Genomic DNA, 10109 nt, shown 5'->3' on the forward strand with positions numbered 1-10109 from the left:
TAGGTAATGACTGGTGCTCTGAACTCAGGCCTGTGGAACATCCAACCTGGTTCTTTTCCCACTTTGAATTTTAGAAGCAATATTCAGAGTCATGAGGGTGGGCACTGTCCAGAGGAACCAAGCAGACATGCCAACCTCAAATAGGAAATGCCAGCCTGAACACAGATGACCAGGTTCTTCACTAAAGCTTCTCAAAGATCGGTATCAGCAAGTCTGCTAAAGCAAGATGCTGAGCACCTTCCAGTAAAAGTGTACTGAGCATCTGCTCTGTCACTGGTCTCACATTTAATATCTCACTTAATTTTCACCATCATTTAAAATGGGTTACATGTAAGAAGTATTAAGGGCCGTTTATCCAAAAACGATGGTACCAACCCCACAAGCAAACAAGAACACCTGAGAATTCTCTACCCCCCACTTCATGCCAGTTAGAAATGTTGAACTTACCTTCAAAACAGAGCAGTATGAAATGCACAACTGCATATGAATTTTTTTATATGCTAGTTCTTTTAGTCTTGGTCAGGGTTTTATACACTAGTTAGCACAGGAATTATTGTTCTGGGTTGCATACACAGAAACCAGGCAAAATGCAATTTGGGGGGCAATGAAAATATCTTCAAGGGTATTTTGGCTATGAATGATTTCTACCCCCATACTATGGCTCTGGAATCTAAGTATCAGTAAGACGAAACTCTGCTCTACCTCCCGGCCTCCTCTCATTTACTCCTGCTTGGTAAATAATCAAGAAATCTTAGATCGAGAAGGGAAGTGAGAGACTACGAAGGGCTACTCTTTGCCGGGGCAGCAATGCCTGGTGGTTACCAGCCATTTCTGACACTGGCAAGGAGAGGAGTCTCCTACCACTGGACCACTGCCATCCTCAGCCCACTCTTCCTGCATTTACCTGCTACCCACTCCCTTCCACATCCACCCCTGGCTGCGAGCTTTGCTTTCTAGCCCTGCAGAATATTTATAACCCCTCTTTCCTATGATAATCATCAGCGTATTCAAAGCCTGGTATTAGGATGATTCTTTCTTAACATTATAGTGATCGAGAAAAGAGCCACGTATCTGCATTGCGCTTTTAAATAACTAAGTGATGGTTTTTACTTCTGGGTGTTCATCTCTGCACATCCAAGATACTGACACCCACCTCCCCACGAGGCGGCTCCACTGATCAGGTTCTACATTTCAGGAGCTGTGCCCTGGAAACATACAGCTTAGTTGGGAAGACAAAGAACAGAGATCACGTGTCATGTGGCCAGTGTTCTTACAGTGTATAAATTAGGTGCCGGCCACATGCAGAGAGGAAGGGTCAGGGTTGCACCAGGCTGCCTCCCCACCACGAAAGCTTGCTGACCTATGAACTAGACTCTCCCGAAACCCAGCTTGCATCCTGAGCCTCTGGGGAAACTGACCAGGTCTCAGGCTTTGTTTACTTACTACCCCATCCATGTCTCAGACACCTGCCTCAATGTCAAGCCCAGAGTAGGTGCTCATTGAGCCTTACTCCACTCTCTGGCACTTCAAAGGGGCCTGGAGGGAAGGATAATTCAATTGAAATGATCCCAAAGTTCTCAATGAAGGCTTAAAAAAACTCTTTAATAATAATATCACTTCGCACACCTAAGGTAAGGAGTCTTGGTCTCCATCTCTACCATCTATCAACTCACTGAGTGATATAAAACAGGTAACCTAACTTATCTGGACCTTCATTTTCCCAGATATAAACTGAGGGGCCTGATCCAATGGACTGTAGAGTCCTTTCCAGATCCAGGGACCATCTGCTGTCCCAGACAGTAAAGTGGACAATCCACAATAATCTGACTGAACTAGTCGATCTGAAAATCACTGTGTAACTTCCAGGAGAATGGAGAGCATGCAAAGAGCCAAAGGCAGACAAGGATTCCAGCTCTAGTCCTTACGTTACTCTACCATGAACCACCACCCCAGTATAGGTTCAAATACCAGTGTCAACATTTACTGAGTGATGATTTTGGGTAAGTCACTGAACTCCTTCAGCCTTGATTTTCACATCTTTAGATTGCTTATTCTACCTCCTCCCAGGCCTGCTGGGAGGGTGATGTGTTAAAATGTGTGCAAAGCCCCCCTGCACCCAGAGGACACATGCTACGTTCCCCTTTGTGCAAACATCCTTCACCCCCACCAGTCGTCCACTTAATCAACAGACCCAGATCCTGAGGCTTTTCATGATCCAGAGCACAGACAGCCAGCGAGGAAGGGCTCTAAAAGTCAGTTAGTTCAACTCCCTCCCACCTCTGTGACTGACACATGATGAAACTGAGACTCAGAGAGGTGGAAGGACTTGCCCAGGAGCCTACATGTTCTTCAGCAGTAGAGCCTGGCCCAGAACACGGGGTGGCAGACGCCAAGGGTCACACAAGACACAGGCAGGAACCTCTGCAGGCTCTGCTCTCCTTAAAGAAAATGGGGGCACTCCACATGAAACCAAATTCTGAAGAATAAAAGCAACGGTATTTTTTATTTACAAATTTTGGCGAGGGCTGCAGGAGAGATGTAGAGTCACAGTTTGTCTATGAAATGCCAAGTTTCCCTGAATTCCCTGTGAGATGAAGGGCAGAGTTTCTTGCTAGCAGCCCTTCCCAGTTACTCCGGTCTCCTTTCCCCTCCCCGATCTGACTTTTTTCAGTTCGTACACCTTGAGGCAGACATGCTGCATTAGGCTCCCCTCTGAGCAAGGTGAGAAGTCTCAAGTCCAGGCAATAACGCACGCCCTCTGAAACACAAACAGCATAATCCCCCGACTGTGCTGTCATAATACAAAGAGAATCCCCCTACCCTCCAGAGAGCTCCAGCATGGGACATTAGGAACATGCCCCAATCCACAAAGGCACACCTGTAACTCAAGGGCCAGCGATCCAAAGGTTCCCCTGAAAGCCATGACCAAAACTCCCTGAGACCATTTAGGGACTCCTGGAAACCTCAGCCCAGAGTCCACCAAGAGCATGCAGCTGAGCACTGAAGGGGGACCCCCACAGGACAAGGAGGGGCGTGGGTGACAGCGGGCGCTGGGGAGACACCGCTAACCTGACGCGCCCCCTCCTGCCTCGGATTAACAGAGAGAAGCATTTCTCTCCCAGAAGCACTGGGCAGAAAGCTACACCAAGAGCGGGCTTGTGAACACTGCCTTGTCAGCACACTCCCCACCAAGCGGCCCCCTGATCCAAGCCTCACATGGTGTTCTTGAGCAAATGGACATAGAGAGGGAGACCGTCCTGGCCCAGCTCACACTGCATGTGCGGGCAGCTCTGCATGGAGCCTGTGCTGACCTGCCCCCTAGAGCTGTTCCCTCCCGCGGCCCCCAAGGCTCTTCTCCTCCAGGCCCATTCTTCCTTCCAAAACCGGGGGCTCACCTCCTAGTTCTGAGGATCCTGCCAGGTTGAACAATGCTCAGAAGCAGGTGACCACTTAGCAGTTCATCCGGTGGGACCTCTGCAGCCCAGAGCAGCTGGCGCTGTGCCCGTCCCCAGTGGCAGTAACTTTGAAAGGGCTCTCGCTTCCCTAAACACTTCTGATCACCCTCCTCCCCCTCCGTAGTACTATGGAGACATGTGCTCTGCTTGGGAGGAGGTAGGCAGGAAGGTGCAGCTATTTACTGGAAGAAGGGCGACAGCCAGCTGAGCCATGCTCCACACTCACAACCAGCAGAAGCGGACTGGGAGGAAAATAGCTCTGTGTGCTGCCACAGAATTATTAACCCTTGGGCTCCGGCTTTGCTCCTCACAGCTGAAGCAGGAGAAACAATACACTTAACCAATGGAGTGCCAGCCAAAGACATTACATCACCGGTCAGCACCGCCATTGGCTAATAATTCCTAGAAGGCATTATCTGCTTCTAGGTGCTTAACCCTTTCGTGAATATCACAGCAAAGACTCAAGCATTTGGTCTAAGCCTATGGTCCTGGACCATGCTTTTACCAGGATCATCTGCAGTGCTTTCTAAACATACAGATTGCTATGTTCCATCCCAAACCATCCAAACCAGATTCTTGAGAGGAAGTATACGATGGTTTAGTCGCTAAGTCGGGTCTGACTCTTGAGACCTCATGGACTGAAGCCCGACCTTCTCCTTTATCTAGAGGGTTATAGTCCATGGGATTTCTCAGGCAAGAATACTGGAGTGGGTTGCCATTTCCTTCTCCAGGGGATCTTCCTGACCCAGGGACCAAACCCTGGTCTCCTGCATTGCAGACAGATTTTTTACCATTTGAGCTACCAGGGAAGCCTGCATGGATTTCTGTATTTTAAACAGTGTTCAGAGTGTGGAAACCACTGGCCTATTCAGAAAGGCTTCCTCTCTAAGAGATAAACGAAATGAGATTTTTCTGATCATTTATTACGTGCCCAATGCATTATTACATCATCTCACTTATTTCCTGCAGTGAGCAGTGATGTGACTGACTCCATTTCACAGGTACAAAAAGAGAGACTAAATCATTAGCTCAGAGACAGAGCCCGGCTTTGAAAGTCAGACTGTTTGTACCCTGCCTTGCTCCTCTTTTGAAGCTTCCACTTGAAATCAAATCAAGCTATTTGCCTACTTATTGCCTCCAGGGTTATAGAAACAATAGCCCTCCTGGATGAGCTGAAAAATGCCAGTAACACAGGAAGAACTAGGGAATGAAGAGTAAGGGAATTCCCACAGCAGGTGTTCAGGGATCCTGAACCTTCCAGAGAACGCTTCTCTTTCTTAGGCTCAGTTCTTCCGCTTCTGCTACACATCTCTGCTAGCTCACTTTCTCCGGGAAGCCTCCTCCTACCCCCAAACTTGGGAGAGATGCCCCTGGTCCAGGCTCCTATGTCCTCTGTATCAGTGGCCTCATTGCTTGCTTACCAGGTAAATTCCACAAGATTAATTACAGCCATTTGCACCTTCACCAACAGAGGCCCAGCACAGTACCTGCCACATGTGAGTACTCAATCTTGACTGTGGAAAGAGGGGAGGGAGGGAGGGGTGGAGAGAGGGAGGAAGGGAGGGAGGGGCGGAGAGGAGGAAAGAGAGAGGGAGGAAGGGAGGGAGGGAAGGTCTTTACTCAAATTCTAAACAGCATCACCCTGACTCGGGAAAGGCAAAGGACTGGAAGCCAGGGGAACCACATGTACAAAACTGTCTGACCTTGGGGAAGCCCATTCTCAGGGGGCCTTGGTTTCTTCATCTGAAAATAAGAACAGAAGCACCTTCCTTGTAGGTAGTTATGAGGATCAAATTAAAGAATGATGCAAGCTCGGATGTGCTCCTCTGCACTTTCTCCCTAGATCTCATCCATATTACTGGCTGGCATCAAAGTGCTGACACCTCTCTGATTAGCCGGAGGTCCCCCCAGTCTCTGTGTGGGTGTCTTGGACATCTCCAAGAGAGCATTTACATTTTCTCCCCCTGTTCTTCACCATCGCTCTTTGACTGGTGCTCCTACCTATTGATCTTTTATTTTTTTGGTAACTGAGATTAAGTTTCTATAAAGTAAAATTAACCATTTTAAAGTCTACAGTTCAGTAGCATTTAGTATATTCATAGTACAGTTCAAACACAACTTCCATCCAGTTCCAAAATATTTTCACCATCCAAAAAGGAAACCGCTTAGCAGTCATGCCCTGTCTACCTTCCCCTCTCCACACAAACTCCACAAACACCAATCTGCCTTCTGCCTCCATGGGTTAGTCTACTTGGATTATTTCACACAAGTGGAATCATATAATACGCGGATTTTTGTGTCTGGCTTCTTTCACTTAACATGTCTCCAAGGCTCATTCACATGGTAGCAAGTATCGGTGCATACTCAATCACTAAGTCATGTCTGACTCTTTATGACCCCATGGACTGTAGCCTGCCAGGCTCCTCTGTCCATGGACTTTTTCAGGCAAGAATACTGGAGTGGGTTGCCATTTCCTCCTCCAGAGAATCTTCCTGACTCAGGGATGGAACCAGAATCTCTTGTATCTCCTGCACTGGCAAGCGGATTCTTTACCACTGTGCCATTTGGGAAGCCCAGCATGTATCAGGACATCCTTCCTTTTTATGGCTGAGTAAGATTCCATTGTAAGTACTTACCACATTTTTGTTTATCCATTTCCCTGTTTATGGACAGCTCGCATCCAATCTTGAGCTATAATCCTGGGGGGGGGTCACCCTTGATCCTTCCGTTGCCCATAATCCTGACATTGAATGTATCAGCAAGTCTTGTCCATTTAGCACCCCCAATACAGCTCCTTCTACTTTTCCAATACCATTGCTACCCTGTAGCCAGGACACCAACACCTCTCTCACCAAACTCCTAATTTGTGGCAAGATCCATTCTTCTTCCTAGTCCTTTTTTTACCTGGGAGCTGCATAAACCACATCATCCATTCACTTCAGCAATATTTACTGGGCACTTTTCTTCATGGAGTTTGCCTCCAAGAGGCATGACCGACAACAAGCAATTATATAACATCAGGTTATTACTAGGTCATTAAGATCCTTCACTGAGTTTTCATTGCACCTTGAGTAAAACCCAAGCTCAGCATGGCCTTCCATGGCCCCATCTATTTCTCCAAACTCATCTCAGGCTGCTCTCCAGTCATGCTGGGTTCCATTCCTCCACTTCACAGTCCTTGAACAAGTTGTTCTCTCTGCCTCTTGACCTTGGCATTGCTGGACCTTTCTCATCCCTCAGATCTCAGTGTAAATATCACTTCTTGGTGATACCAGTCCTCTAATGATCTACCCTTCATTAACTTCACTCATTCAAGAAATATGTGCTGAAAACTGTGCTGGGATAAAGTGAGGTATGACCTCCTGGAGCCCTCAGTCTAGCAAGGAGGACCAATTACAGGAAGTAAATAAAATGAATCAGCAAGTGTGGAGAAGGGGGCATAAAAGGGAGGATATCTGCTTTATACCGGATGATCCAAAAGGCCTCTCTGAGGAGATTATATTGAAACTGAATAGTGAGAAACAGTCCAGTGGGAAGACGGCCTATTACTCTCCATCACACCCTGGCTATGTAACGCAACAGTCCATTCTTCAGTATTTGCTTTGAAGGAATCAAAGCATTTAATGTCAGTCTCTGCCTCCCCTAATAGACTAATCTGTATTCCCAGCACCAAGGACAGTGCCGACCATTTAGGAGGCATTCAATGCACATTGATGAATTAATTACTGTTCAATTAGTTAATCAATTCACCAATGAAATCATTCCACAGACTGAAACAAGTTCTTGTGCTTTTTGCTGTGGTCATTACTTTATAGCAGAAGGACACCTACTCTGTTGGGTTTTAGAAAACAATGGGGTGACTGTAAAATGAGAATGCATATGCATAAGAGACACTGGATAGTAGTCATTGTGGTCTTTACCATGAAAGATTCTTTCCTTGCGGAAGCTGATTGACTTAATTCAAACTTCAAAATCCATCTTCACATGCAGTCAAGAAGCTTAAAGGTGAGAGAAAGGAATGCTTCTGTTCTTCACTGGGCACAGCGCAAAGCACCTTCTCTCTGGTATCTCGGCCACTTCCCAAGCCCACCCTGGGAGGGAGCTGCCCAGGCCCAGCTCTCAGCAACTCCCTCCAAGAACAGGGCACCTCTCACTCCCTGTGCTGGTTTCTGGGAGTGCTGGCTGTGCACAGCTCACAGCTGAGCTTCTCTTCAGGAACCATCCTGCTGAAGGGACACCCAAAGTTATGCCCCCTTCCCTGGAGGCAGTCTGCCCCCACTGACTGATCAACGTGGGGTTTCGAAGGCCTGGCCCCCAGCCTCAGATCACCTGAGGCCTCTCTTGCTTTCCATTATTGACCAACTTCTCCCTCTGTCCTCATCCTGCTTCTCTCACCATCCATCCCTTGAAGAGTGAGACCATTCCCCAAGAATCCACTTACACCCAATTCTCAGAGCCTCTGAGTCTTTTTCCTTAGAATCCAACCTATGACAGGTGGGGATGATGACTTCCTTTTAAATCAGAAAACTGAGATTCAGAAAGGCTAAAAATGTCCCCAAGGCACATGGCTAAAGTGACTTTCTGATGCGACTCCCTGTCAAGACTTTTCTCTTCCCCACAGCCTCTAACAGCTGAGGCTGTGTCTCCATGAGACAGAAACAGGAGCCCAGAGAGGGAAAACCAGAAGATCAGAAACAACAGGCAGAGGTTCCCTTCACCATCCTCCAGGGGCCACCCCTGACAACAAGGTCCAGGTTAAACCCTCCAGAAACAATAGGAAAATGACCTGTAGGTTGCAGAGGCAAGCATCACATGAGCAACGGCTCCATGCCTGAATGATCCATGCCCAGAAGCCAGGGAGCAGGGCTCCTGGGCAGACACTGCTGCCTTTAGGGGCCAGAATATTTGCAGCCACATCCAAAATATTAACTGCAACTTACCCACTTTCTATTGCTCCAATCTCCATCCATTTCCACAGAGCTGCCAGAATTCTTCCACTGCCCTCCTTGATCACAGGACAAAAATCTATGGAGTCTAAGGCTGCATTTTAAGGTCTGTGCATGTTTTAGCTCCTGCCATGTTGACACCTCATTTCCTCCCCACAAAAGCCCTAGTCCTATTTGATTAGCTGATAAAGGATTAACTGATGGCCTAAGTCAGGATATTGGACTTTTTCAGTTTTTTTTACCTTTGCACAGGAAAATCTCTGGAATTCCTGCTATCCCATCACACACACACACACATACACGTGCATACACACACACCCCCAGTCTTGGTATCCCATCACACACACACATGCATGCACACACACACCCCAGTCTGCTCTCCCATCGCGCACACACCCCAGCCCACACAGCTTTCAGCCTGGCAAACCCTCCTACTCCTCTAGTCCGCATTCAATAGTCACCTCCTCTTGGAAGCCTTCCTGGCTTGCTCATAGTCCTCCTCTCCACGTAACATCCCCTGTACAACAATGCATTATAACTGTTTCTCCTGTTCTCCTTCTTAGTCCCAGGGGCGCCTCCAACACCCTTCTTCCTGACTCTAGGGCTTAGCACATTGTCTGGAACACAATAGGAACCCAATAAACGCAGAATACACGAGGCGCTCCATAAAGCGCTAATTTCTCTGTCCTAGCTTGGCCAGGGAATCACTCTGAGTTTTTTGCGTTTATTTGTTTGGTTTTTTTCCTGAGCTCCAAGAGACCTAGAAATAATAAATGGCATGACCAATCTGACCCCTGGCTCCGGGGGGCAACAGGTCAGGAGGCGTCTGCAGATCTCGGTAGAGCAGACGTCCGGCCTCTGCGGCCGCCAGCTCCCCGCAAGCTCTTCCCGGGGCTCCGGCGCTGGGTGGAGAGTCTCTTGGAAGCCACTATGCGAAGCCCCTCTGGCTCCCGGGCCCCTCAGGCGTGCCCCGCAAGCGCAACTGTCCGTCCCAGGGTCGGCCCGGAGACCTGGCCGCAGCACTCGGGGAGGCAGCTTGGCGCGCCGGCTCCTCCGCCCCGTGTCGGGCCCCTCCGCGCGCCCGCATCCCGCAGGCACAGAGCCGGAGCGCCCGGGAACGCAGTCTGGCGCCGGGACGCCACCAGAAGCCTCGGCGGGAGGTGGCCGGGACTCCCCTGTTACCAGAAACCTCACAAAGTCTTACTTCGCCGCGGGCTCTGCTTACCTTGCGAGCCGCCAGGAACCGGGAGCCGGGGGTGTGCCTTGGCCGCGGGTCCCGCCTGCGGATCCGCTCGGGTCCTCAGCTCAGCCTCCGCACCCCGTGGCGCGCGAGCGTCTCCCCTCGGCAGCCCAGCCTCCATGCGCCGCGGGGCCCCATTGGCTCGGGCAGCCAGGCCCCACCCACGGGAGGCTCCGCCCACGGGAGGCCCCGCCCCCCACGCCCCTCACGCCCCTCGTGCCTTCCCGCTACCCCGCTCCCGGCCACTTCAAGCTGGTAAAGTACTTCTAAGACTCAGATCTCACCAAGCTCAGGCAGCCGAGAAAGGTAATAATTCTCCATCCCAAGAGCGTCTAGACGCCCCTCGGGGAGTGTGAAGAGTGCAGAGTCCCTGGAAACCAGCTTTGAGAAAGTCACCTGACCCTCCCTGGCCTTCAGGAGACTCCAGAAATCCCACAGCAGATGTCTCAGGCCCTGTGCTAGGCACTT

General features: G+C 49.5%; 1 protein-coding gene across 1 annotated transcript in view; it reads right to left on the bottom strand.

Annotated features, from left to right (window-relative positions):
• The window catches only part of SYN3 (synapsin III), a 465440-nt gene extending 461782 nt beyond the window's left edge, over window positions 1-3658 (bottom strand). The window contains exon 1 of the mRNA XM_043441347.1: window positions 3396-3658. The gene's annotated coding sequence lies outside the window, so the exon portion shown is untranslated. The remainder of the gene's footprint in view (window positions 1-3395) is intronic.
• Between the last annotated feature and the right edge of the window lie 6451 nt (window positions 3659-10109).

This window comes from Cervus canadensis, chromosome 21 (genome assembly GCF_019320065.1).
Source record: "Cervus canadensis isolate Bull #8, Minnesota chromosome 21, ASM1932006v1, whole genome shotgun sequence".
Classification (NCBI taxonomy): Eukaryota; Metazoa; Chordata; class Mammalia; order Artiodactyla; family Cervidae; genus Cervus; species Cervus canadensis.